Below are 12515 nucleotides of genomic sequence, written 5' to 3' on the forward strand. Positions count from 1 at the left end.
GAATCTTTATATTTCCTCATCCTCTGTTGTGCTTGGGTTTTGTTTTGTTTTTAAAGAAAGATATGAAGACAAGAAGGCTCTTTCCAGTAGGCTTGCTGAGAAGTAAAATGTGCAGACAATATTCTACCTGAAGTGTGATGCAGCCTAAGGGATTTAGTTGTTAGCACCACTAACTAGGGATGTGGGTGGCGCTGTGGTCTAAACCACAGAGCCTAGGGCTTGCCGATCAGAAGGTCGGTGGTTCAAATCCCCGCGACAGGGTGAGCTCCCGTTGCTCGGTCCCAGCTCCTGCCAACCTAGCAGCTCGAAAGCGTGTCAAAGTGCAAGTAGACAAATAGGTACCGCTCTGACGGGAAGATAAACAGCATTTCCGTGTGCTGCTCTGGTTCACCAGAAGCAGCTTAGTCATGCTGGCCACATGACCTGGAAACTGTACGCCGGCTCCCTCGGCCAATAGAGCGAGATGAGTGCCGCAACCCCAGAGTCGGTCACGACTGGACCTAACGGTCAGGGGTCCCTTTACCTTTACCTATGGAGTCTTAGGGTAGGGGAAGCATCTTTGGTGGGGGGGGAGATGTAATGCTCATTCTGTGGTAATCTGGCCACCAGTGGTCCCCACCCTGCACTCTGCTCTCACCTATGGCTCATAGAAGCTGTCAGCATATGGCATTGGCCACACTTCAGGGAATGACCTCAACTGGCCGGCTAAACCAGAAGAGGGTAGCCAATGGGCCTCAAACCGTCAGTGAGTTAGGGACATAGCTGCCAAGTTATCCCTTTTTTTAAGGGATTTTCCCTTATGCTGAATAGGCTTCCTCACGAGAAAAGGGAAAACTTGGCAGCTATGGTTAGGGACTTCCCCTGCATGTGAAAACAGGCTCCGCCAGATTGTGCAAACGGGACCAACAGTGGGTCCAACAGTCAAGAAGGTGGTTTCTGCACATCCTATAGGGACAGATGCAGCTCGTCAACCAGAGAAAGTAGCCCATATAGGTGAAGGAAAACTCTGGTCCTAAACTTCCACTGCCTTTCAGGATATATTCAGGAGAAGAAAAAGGCTACGGATTAAACCCTACACAAATTTAGAGCTGAGCCCCTAAGATGGTTGGATGGTGCCTCCTTCTGACAACTCTTGTAGCCAAGCAGGTGCCAAATGTATTGCTTGCTTTCCTTTGGACCACATCAGCGAGGCCCGAGAGAGGGAGGTCTTGTCATCTGGGCAACCCAGTCGCTCCATACACACTAATTAGGCTTGTGCCCCGGGGAAGTCCCTTTGGTGCTGCTTTGACTTCACCCCCAGAGGTGCATTCCATTGTCTCTTGAGACAGACAGGTGCCAACTATTACGATTACTGTTTCGGGTGTGGAGGGACAGTTAGGTTCTCCAAGTAAGTTCTGACCCTGGCTAAAAAAATTGGCCAAGTTTCTCATGTGGAAGGGGAAATTCACACCTCTTCCTGGTGTTTACATCAGATTTTTAGCTAAAGCAACAATGGCACTGCCGGTGAATTCGGAGGTTCCTCCCCAGTGAAAATATCTGTGGGATTCCATGAGTGCTCCAATAAGAATCTTATCATAAGATTTGGGGGAGTAAGGAAAAGGTCTGCAAGCTGAGGAGATTTGCACATTCGTACGGGTGGGTGAGTTCACTAACCTGCCGAGTGTTTTCATATCAGCTGAAAGCCAAGTCATTTTTCCTAGTGAACAGCTGCAAGCCGTTGGAAATGAGGATGGTGGAAGAAGAAAGCTTATCATTTATTCCCTGCAAACACAAACTCTGCCTCTCCTGCTGCAGTACTTTAGGAATATATAGAAGATCTGTGCTTGTGTGTGTGTGTGTGTGTGTTGGGGGTCTAAGCATGCTTTCCCATAGCAGTAGTGTTTTACATAGAGTGCTCAATGTGATCTCATGCAGGAGGAAAAAGGAAGGATGTTTTGGAAGCAGCGTTTGAAAAGGTGTCCATTACTCCTTCGTACAGGTGGCTTCCTGGGCAATCTGCAGAAGATAGCTTGGTGTGCATTGACATCAATTTGCATGCTGCTAAATTTATGGAGCATGAAGTGATCAAGTGCTTAAAGAAAACATGATGCAACAGCAAAAGGAAACCACTAGTAAGAGGGCCTGCTGATGGTTTGAAAGCATGCCAGTGCAAGTAGATAAATAGGTACTGCTGCGGTGGGCAGGTAAGCAGCGTTTCTGTGCACTCTGGCTTACGTCACAGTGTTCTGTTGCACCAGAAGTGGTTTACTCATGCTGGCCACATGACCAGAAAGCTGTCTGCGGCCAAACGCCGGCTCCCTCGGCCTGAAAGCGATATGAGCACCATAACCCCATAGTCGCCGTTGACTGGACTTAACCATCCAGGGGTCCTTTACCTTTTACATTTATGATGGATCACCCAATCGTAATTGTCATGGGCTGTCTGTAAAGTATATAAAAACAGAAATATTCCTTCCAGTAGCACCTTAGAGATCAACTAAGTTTGTCATTGGTATGAGTTTTCGTGTGCATGCACACTTCTTCAGATTTTATTTTGTTTCGACTATGGCAGACCAACACGGCTACCAGGGCCGTCTTAAGCATATCTGGAGCCCTGGCGCCGTGGTGCGAAGATCCCTCTGGTGCCCCCCCGCCCCATATCCCAGCGCAGCGCCCCCCTGGCGGCCCGGTGGCCTGGCGCATTGCGCCACCCAGCCTTTCCTTAGGGCCGGCCCTGACGGCTACCTACCTGTAAGTGTAAAGTGTATAGTCCTTGTTACCTCTTAAAGTCCCACCACAACAGCTACAATATTTATTGCAGCATGAGCCTTGATAGGGAATGCTCTCTTTCACCCCATTGATAAATTGCCATTTGATTATCTATTTCGGTAAATTTTTTTGCCTGATATTCTTCAGATGTTGTTGGGACTCCAACTCCCATCAGCCCCAGCAGACATGGTCAATGGCAAAAGGTTGTGGGAGCTGAAATCCAACCTGGGGGGGGGAGGCACCTCTTTGTCCCTCTCCTTTGCACAGGTTCATGCTTGTCAGCACCCTTCCTAAATTGTGGTGCCCAGAACTGGACACAGTATCCCAGGTGTGGTCTGACAAAGGCAGAATAGGAACAAAAGAACAAGTCAAGAAACTGGCTTTGCTGGGGTGCTTTGCGGCGCTTCTGCCATGCATAAACAGAACAAACAGTGCTGTTGATTTCAGGGCTATGATCAGCTATTAAATGTAATGTGTACTGAATATATAAGCAAGGGCTATAAATGAAATGGGGGTTATTAAATGAACGTTCCTTTTATGGATCTGCGCCTTTGTGTATGTCATCAAACAAAGGCCGATGGACTTCAGGTGTACAGAATTCAATTCTAATTGTTCTATAAAAAGTGGGAGATGGACATTTTTAAAAGCTGGAGGAAATGAAGAAGGAAGGAAGGAAAGAAGTCTTCTTGTGTTGGAACAACAGGGCAGCCTCAGGAGGCATAAAATGAGCCTGGGAGCTGCAGACTGCTGGTTGTCCACCTGTGCTATGGGGAGAACTTGTCCCATGTTCTCACCCCACCACATTCAGCCATTAGCTAAGGAGGAAGGGATTGTTTAGAAGGTGTGCATTCATACTACAACAAATGAAAAACTGAAGCAGATGGGCCCATTCATTTCAATCTTCATCCATTATGAAATAAATGTTATTGGTAACTAATGGTTATGAATTGGGTTCGTTTCTCCCCATTCATTTCCATCTGGCTTTTTTAGTTTTCAAGATGACCAGGATGTTGTGATCTGTCAAGGGTGTGGATGCCACCACTTTTTTGTGTCTGCCACTATTTCCCCCAGAATTCCCTTTGTCCCAGAATGACCAAATAAAACAGCAGGTATTGAAATTGGCTCTGCGAACTATTGCCACCACCCTAAACACACGTTTAAGGAAGAAAAATTGACAAATGAAAATTACGCAGCAAGGCAAATGTGTTATTAACAAAGGCACACCAAATCAAATGTGAAATTTTAAAAATCTGCAGTGAAACAGACAGGGTATTTAATAACAAAAATGACCCCACCCCACCCCTCACTACCCTTGTATCCCCCCCCCCCCGAGAAATCAGGCTGGCAAATCCATGGCTCTCCAATTGAACGAGTGGTGCTAAGCAACCTAAATATATTTCTACCCCGTCTCTAGCTCAGTGGCAGAGCACCTTCTCTGCATGCAGAAGGTCCTTGGTTCACTTCCTGCCATCTCCAGGTTGGACAGGGAGTCTCTCCCACCTGAAACTCTGGAGAGCCAGCTGCCAGTCAGTGCAGGGAATGCCAAACTACATGGAGTGATGCTATAAGACAGTGGTTCTCAAAGGGTGTGGGGCACCTCGCTGGTGTGGCAGGAGACGATGGCAAGTGTGGTGGGAACACTCAAGGACAACCAATACAGGTGGCGGCCATTTTGCGTGCATCCAATTGACATGTGACCACTGAGGCATGGGTCCCTTTGGACTTGGAGGAGGGCAGAACTAGGACAGAATGGGGGGAGGGACAGGGTGGAATGGCGCAGAGCAGGCTTATGCCAGAAACGGAACCCCCACGCAAAACGGTTGGGAATATTTTGGGAATCATTCATGTTCTTATGTAGCTGCACTGTTTTATCCTTTTTGGATGTCCCATGATAGTATTATAAAGTACTTGTGTTATAATATTAATAACATTAATAATAATAATTTATACCCCGCCCATCTGGCTGGGTTTCCCCAGCCACTCTGGGCAGCTTCCAGCCAAAGATTAAAAATACATTAAAACATCAGCCATTAAAAACTTCCCAGGGGTGGGGGAAGAGAACCACTGGTATAAGGTCGCTTCTTGTGATCCTATGTGCAGTTAAAAATGTCAAAGCACAGTCTCCATGGTAAGATTTGTGGTGCCTCATTGTAATCCAAGATTTGCATGAAGCCAGGGCAGGATAGGGGGAGAAAAAGTGAAGGCAGGTTGCATAACGGGTGATGGCGTGGGAGCAAAAAGAGTGGTTTAAAACTACAGCAAAAGTTTGAGTAAAGAAGGGATGGAGGAAACATTGTGGTTTTAAACAACAGGAGAGGTTTGAGTATGGTATGAAGGTACAATGGGATATTTGAGGGCTCCTGATCTCACATCTCTCTCACATGAGGCAACTAAGGAGTAGAAGAGGGAGAAGTCTGGTTATAGTCTTACCTTCCAAGTCCCGGACTGCAGAATCCGGGACCGGCAGCCGTGTGACACCGGAAGTTGTGTCGACGTAACTTCCGGTGTCGCTTTGCCCTTCTATGGGCACAAAAAATGGCCACCGCCAGCTTCGATAGTCTCTTGTACACATGTCAGGAAGTGTGTCAACGCAACTTCCGGTATCGCTCCGCCCATCTATGGGCACCAAAAATGGCCGCCGACACCGGAGGTCGCGTCTATGCACTTCCGGACATGCGACTTTTGAAGCCGGCGGCAGCCATTTTTGGTGCCCATAAAAGGGCAAATTGGGGGGGGGGGGAATGGCCGCCGGCAGGAGAAAATAATGGAGAAAAACGGGAGATGAAGTGATACGGGGGACCACCGGGAAAAGGTAAGTAAAAACGGGGGTTTCCCGGGGAAAACGGGGTACTTGGCAGCTATGGTTATAATTAGAAGGGAGAGACTCTAGAAGCGGGTGAAAGTAGCTGCTTTAAACAATGACAAAAGTTTGAGTAAAGCTAGGTTGGAGAAACACTGAGAGGGGTGTTGATTTTAAGCAGTGGCAGAGGTTTGAGTAGAGCTAACAGTGTGTGACACCAAGGGGGGAGTGGAAATTCAAGACAAGGTTTAAGTACAGCGAGAAGGGAGTTGGGAAAGCCGGTCCCACTCACTAGTCTAGCTGCCGCATTCTGGATTAGTTGGAGTTTCTGAGTCACCTTCAAAGTTAGTCCCATGTGGAGCATGTTGCAGTAGTCCAAGCAGGAGATAACCAGGGCATGGACCACTCTGGTGAGAAAGTGCGCAGGCAGGCAAGGTCTCAGCCAATGTACCAAATGGAGTTGGTAGACAGCCACCCTGGACACAGAATTAACTTGCACCTCCATAGACAGCTGTGGATACAAAATGACTACTGGCATTTGGTTCTTGGGAAGTTGATCAAAAGGGAACGAGTCCCGTCAGCTTAAAAAGGTTGCCCACCCCTGCTTTAATAAATTTTCTGCTGGTAGCATCCACTTACCCATTTCTGCAATGCGCTTTTTATTTCCTCCATACTGTCAAGCCAGTGGTAACAAGAGTCAAAACAAATTAAGCATTGTTGGCTGGGTTAGCCTTTTGCCATTACATTGCTGCTTTCTGAATGCAGAACAGGATTTTTCGAAAACCCTTGAGGATCCACCAAATGCATTATGCTTGCAAAAATAAATCTTCATTTTCCATAATAATTTGTAAACCATTGGCTGCTGTTTTGACAGGACTTTTTTTAGCCTTTACATCTGGAAGGGGAGCAATTTTTTTGATGGTGTCTTCTGCATGCCAAAAAGCCCAGGGGTTGCTGTTTTTTTTGGGGGGGGGGGGAGAACCACACACAATAGAAATTAAACCATAGTGGAACCACAGAGATAAAACACTGACACAGTAATCATTTTCAGCGGCCTGGGAATTGCTCAAATGCAGATCCCATCTTCGATGGAACACGCGCTAAACTTGCAAATGAGCCGAACGTCAGGTTTTAAGAATTCAGACGGGTTCCTGACATTAACATATGCTTATAGTAGAGTTCTGTTATCCATCTTATTATATCACAAGGGCCTGGGTTTTCAAAGCATGTCAAGCCAGAGATTCCGAGGGTGTGCCTTCCATACAGACTAATTTGGCCTTTATCCGGGGTGGGGGGGTGGGGAGCCTGGAACAACAGGAAATCCGAGAAGCCAAAGTGGCTAAACTATGGTCCAGAATGCCCTGATAACATGCCGCTCTTGGAATCGATGCTCCCAGATTCAGTGGACTAATGTCTGAATAATGGCTGTGCTCTTTCCGAAATGTAGCTCTGTGGCAGAGAAGCTGGTCCCAGGTTCAACCCATCACCAGGTGAGGTGGAAAGAAACCCTGCCTGAAACTACAGAGAGCCACTTCAAGAAAGCGTAGGCAATACTGAGGTAGCCCAGATGGACCAGTAGTATGCCTTTATCTGCATTCCTGGTGTTCCCTCCTATGTGCAGATAGTGGCAGCCGAGACCATATTACACCGGTCCTGAAAGACCTACATTGGCTCCCAGTATGTTTCCAAGCACAATTCAAAGTGTTGGTGCTGACCTTTAAAGCCCTAAACGGCCTCGGCCCAGTATACCTGAAGGAGCGTCTCCACCCCCATCATTCAGCCCGGACACTGAGGTCCAGCTCCGAGGGCCTTCTGGTGGTTCCCTCACTGCGAGAAGTGAGATTACAGGAAACCAGGCAGAGGGCCTTCTCGGTAGTGGTGCCCGCCCTGTGGAACGCCCTCCCATCAGACGTCAAGGAAATAAACAGCTATCTGACTTTTAGAAGACATCTGAAGCCAGCCCTGTTTAGGGAGGTTTTTAATGTTTGATGTGCCAGAGGGCAGGGCATTATTATTATTATTATTATTATTATTATTATTATTATTATTATTATTATTATTACTGCACCCAGGATTGGTTGGTTGGTGCCCTTTGCTGCCTACCTACTATAACAGGTTGCAATTTTCAATCTGAGGGCCACAGATCGAGCAATGAATGCAATGCTGATGTTATGTAGTAAGCTGTAATCTAACTACATGGAAGTCAGGGGTTTCTGCACCACCCAACCCAACCACCTCTTTCCATTCAGGCAAGCAAGAGGCATTATTAATGCTTTTTTTCTTCTTCTAGAAAAGAAGGTGCCCGTACTCACTGCCTAGAAATTGCTGGAGGAGGAACGGCCAAGCGGGCAAAAGGGGAGGGGCTGCTCCACACATGCTATGGGAAGGAAGCAGCAGTGCTCCAGGATCCTGGCAGAGCCTTGTGCCTCATTCCCCAAGCCCAGGAAGCACTTGCCTGAGTTTGGTAGGGAGCCAGGAGGACTCTGACAGGGTCCAGAAGTTCTCCCATTTCCTTCTCAAAGCCAAGCAAGTGTTTTCCAGACTTGGGGAACGAGGCAGGAGGCAGAGATGCTCTGAGAGGGTCGGAGAGCCTTGCCTTCCCTCAGTGAGAGAGGAAGGAACTGGGGCACTGGGAAGAAGGAGAAGAAGGAGAAGAGTGTGGATTTGATATCCCGCTTTATCACTACCCGAAAGAGTCTCAAAGTGGCTAACATTCTCCTTTCCCTTCCTCCCCCACAACAAACACTCTGTGAGGTGAGTGGGGCTGAGAGACTTCAGAGAAGTGTGGCTAGCCCAAGGTCACCCAGCAGCTGCATGTGGAGGAGCGGGGATGCGAACCCGGTTCACCAGATTACGAGTCCAGCGCTCTTAACCACCTACACCACACTGGCTGGTGAGCAAAGGAGAGAAGCCCTGGGCAAAGGAAGAGCCCTGGGCATTAGTAAGGTTTAAGGATACATCCCACCCTTGCTAAACCACTAAAGAAGTGTCAGGGACTGAGCAGTTGAGGAATGGTGGAGACTGCCTCCCTATCCTAACCCTTCCAGGGAGGAGGAAGAGGAAGACAGTATAGATTTACAACAGGGGTTTGAGGGAGGTCGCAGCTCAGAGGCAGATGAGGGGAAAAGTTGGGAAATAATGGGAGAGGACACGGTGTCACTAGAAAGCATTCCAGACCCTCCATCTCTCAGAACCTGGCAAGCCTTAAAAGTAGGAGAGCAAAAAGCTCAAAGACGGAGGGCACTTAGCGGCACTCGTAGAGGAGGTAATTATGATGACAAATGAGAAAGTGGGAGAGAAGAGGTGTGGAGATTCACTCGGGACAATGCCATAATCCAAGAGGCTGGGTTCTATAGCCTCTCTCTGTAATACTGAAAGGACAGAATGAAACTTTTCATTGCCTTTATACTTTCCTGGGCAACCAATTGTTGTGGACAATACTGATCTAGATGGCCCGATGGCATCTTCCTATGTTCCACCAGGAGAAGGAGGTGTTGGTGACAGCAGAGGTGGCCACTCTCAAAAGTCTTGAACCTTTTTGAGGAGGGAGGTATCTATAGATAGGGCTGGGGTGACTCCTGCCCACCTTGGAGAGGCCAATGGTCTGACTCCATATAAGGCAGCTCCTGTGCTGCTAATGAACAAACATTCAGTCCAGCTACTCGGGTAGCTGGCAGAGTATCGGATGGAACAGAGGAGGAACTGGAACACACCACCTCCCCAAGACTCCCCATGTGCACTGGAGAGCCAGCCTGCCTCTGCTTAGAACCGTTTGATTTCCACAGTACGTTTAGCAAATGCTGAGTTGTAATTGAATATATGTGAAACTGCATATTATGCAAATATGTTCATTATGATTCATCGCGTTACAACGGAGAGCAAATGAATTGATTATTATATGACACTTAAAAATAAATAGGACTATACTCTCCTAACTCCCCAACTGAAGGGTTTGCTTCCAACGACGCACATTTTGTTGCTAGGCCTGCCAGAAACAATAAAACTGAGGAAGGGGTGAATAACATAGGGGGGAGGGGCTCTTTGCCTTGCCAATGAGCTTGCAAATCAGGGTCTTCTCCAAAAGCCAACTGTGAGATGTATCCGGTGTAACCTGTTCTGTTAATGTAAGGATTTCTGCTTGTGGAATGGAAGTTCCCCTCTTTCCACTTCCTGTGTGTCCCCTAAATCTGTTCTGGGGATTCACCCAACTCTGTGCAGGGGTGCATTTTTACTCACCCCCCCTCCTTTAGTTATTTCTGAAGGGAGGGGGAGGCCACATAAGGTATCTCATGCAATACCCTCCAGCAGTCGCGGTGAGCAGCCCAAAGGAGAAGACCGGCAGTGGTAGTCATGGAGAGGCAACGGGGTGTCCCTTGGGTGCTCTCACTGCTGCCACTGCATCCTTATCCCCAAGCTTGACAGCGGTGGCACTGGCAGGTGAAATAGGGACATTCCGGGATCAAATCAGAAGCCAGGATGCAGGGCCGGATTTAGGTTCGATGAGGCCCTAAGCTACTGAAGATAACGGGGCGCTTGTCCAGCTGTCCTTTGTCAACAACAAATTGCCGCTGTTTTTTTTTTTTTGTATATATGCTATATGGTAATTTATGGACCTAAGAGGTATCTAAAGCCATTTGCACATGCAGAATGTAGGTACCCTATATACATAGGTGCCAACTACCAGACTGAAAAATCCAGGATCGGCAGCTGCGCAGAACCGGAAGTCGCGCTGCGGCCATTCTGGAACTGGGCAGAGCGACACCGGAAGTTGCTTCTACGCATGCTCTTCCCATTTCCAAAATGGCCGCCGCGCCAGAATTTGCTTCTGCACATGTCCAGAAACTCCAGACATGCGCAGAAGGAGCCTCCCCGGGCCGGTAAGAATCCGGGGGATTCACTGTTTTTTTTTTAATCCAGGCTGCCAGCAGGAAATGGCTGGAAAAACGGGGGTTTCCCGGGGAATACGGGAGACTTGGCAGCTATGCCTATATATAGAAATGAGAAAACCAGTGATAATTTATGGGGCAGGCTAGACTTACACCATAGGAGCCTACACAACACAAAACACTGTTGCTGTATGTAGGTTTTATTTTATTTGTTTTTTAATCTTTGGAAATGTACATCCAGATTTTTTTCCTTTAAATTTTTTGGGGGGGCCCAAGAGAGTGGGGCCCTAAGCTATAGCTTGTTTAGCTTATACATAAATCCAGCACTGCCAGGACGGCTTTCATATTTATAGGACTGTCCCTGGAAAATAGGGAGACTTGGAGGGCATGACACCTATCAGACAGATTGCATGCTTCTCTGAATTTTGTGGTGCAGTTTCAGATGTGAATATTTTACATAAAAAAAATATGCATTTTACTTTTTAAAAAAAAATTCACACAGGATGCATATTTTACAGGGAAATGTGCTGAAAAGCAGTATTTTACAGAGGACGTGTCAACAAAATGCAGACAATTCGATTTACATGTGGGTTTTTTCATCTGTAAAAAATAATGAGATGGGATAGACATGTAATTCCCTACCGCTCATCCTTCTGTTGTTCGCTGAATTTTTTCTAAATTTGCAGCTATTTAGGAACTGAAAATTGTGATGAGAAGTTAGCAGGGATAGAATTGGAGTTGCCCCGACCTACGGGCTTTATTGCTTACAATCCTGAAATCATGTTTGTAGGCCGTTGTTTGCTGAGACTCAAACAATGCATAATAATTTACACATGTGATTACATTCTGAATTCTATCTCGACTTGCAAATAGAAGGGGGGGGAATGAAACACCCCTTGAAAATACATTTGTCTTTTGTTGATGCCAGGGAGGCAATTAGAGGCCCTCCCCAAAAATATGAGGCGGAAGATATCAAGTAAAGATGTGCCACCCTGCAGGACATTTAACCACAACTGGGACGTGAAAGATAAAAAGAGCAGAAAAGAACACAAAAGAAAATAGGAATGGCATTAGTGTTGAATTTGTCGATGCTATCGTTCCCCGTTGTTTTTCTTAGGTTTTCTGAAACTCCCCACAGAAAATTACATTGTACAGGCTAAGATTTGTTTTGTCTGTTTCCAGTTTTGTTTTGTTCCCCTTTGCAAATATTCACACTGGTATTAGCTTCCTGCATATGAAGCTACTCTCCCTCCCAAAGGCAAATATGCAAAAGGCCCCAGTGATATTCTCTTTGGGCTTCATTTAGATTAAATTGTTGTGTCCATGATCACCAAGATAAAAAGGAGTTTTCGCTTGGCTACCATCAGCATTGTATTTTTCTGGTGTTTTTTTTTAAACCCTATTAAAAGAAGAAGAAACAGAGTCCCAGGAATAAACGTCCAGTTCGTGCTATGAGTAATGATTTTCTACCGGGCCTTGGGCCAAAAGTTCAGTTATTTCAAAGGGCCAAACTGGTTGCATAGATGCAATTAATAGGCACAAAGATAACTAGTAGCCAGGGCCGTCTTAAGCATATCTGGCGCCGTGGCGCCATTTCCCAGCGTGACTTTCTGGCGGGCACAGCAGCACGGCGCCCCCTGGCGGCACGGCGCCCTGGCGCATTGCACCACCCAGCCTTGCCTTAGAGCCGGCCCTCTTAGTAGCCACAGAGAAGTTGGGGCAAGCTTGAACTGTGGGGATTTGGGAAAGGAAGGGTCCATAGAGCAGCCTGGGAGCTTTTTCTTGCTCTCATGACTCTATCCAGATACACCGTCTCTGCCCAGCCTCTCTTGTTCTCCCCAGGACACCCGCTTGACCAGCTCTGCTTTGCACCCTGTTTGTTTGATCTGCTCAACAGATATTTCAGAGCAAGGTCTCAGCCAGTATTAGGGATTGGGAAATTAATTCGTTCAGTTTGCTTGTTAATTGCAAGGTAGTTTGGACTTCCCGAAATAATATGTGAACCAAAATGTGACCGCCATTTGAATTTTGCACTTCTCTGAATTTGGGGGTGCAATTCTCCAACCCAGGGTGTGCGGGAA

Source organism: Zootoca vivipara, chromosome 3 (genome assembly GCF_965207765.1).
Source record: "Zootoca vivipara chromosome 3, rZooViv2.hap1.1, whole genome shotgun sequence".
NCBI classification, from domain to species: domain Eukaryota; kingdom Metazoa; phylum Chordata; class Lepidosauria; order Squamata; family Lacertidae; genus Zootoca; species Zootoca vivipara.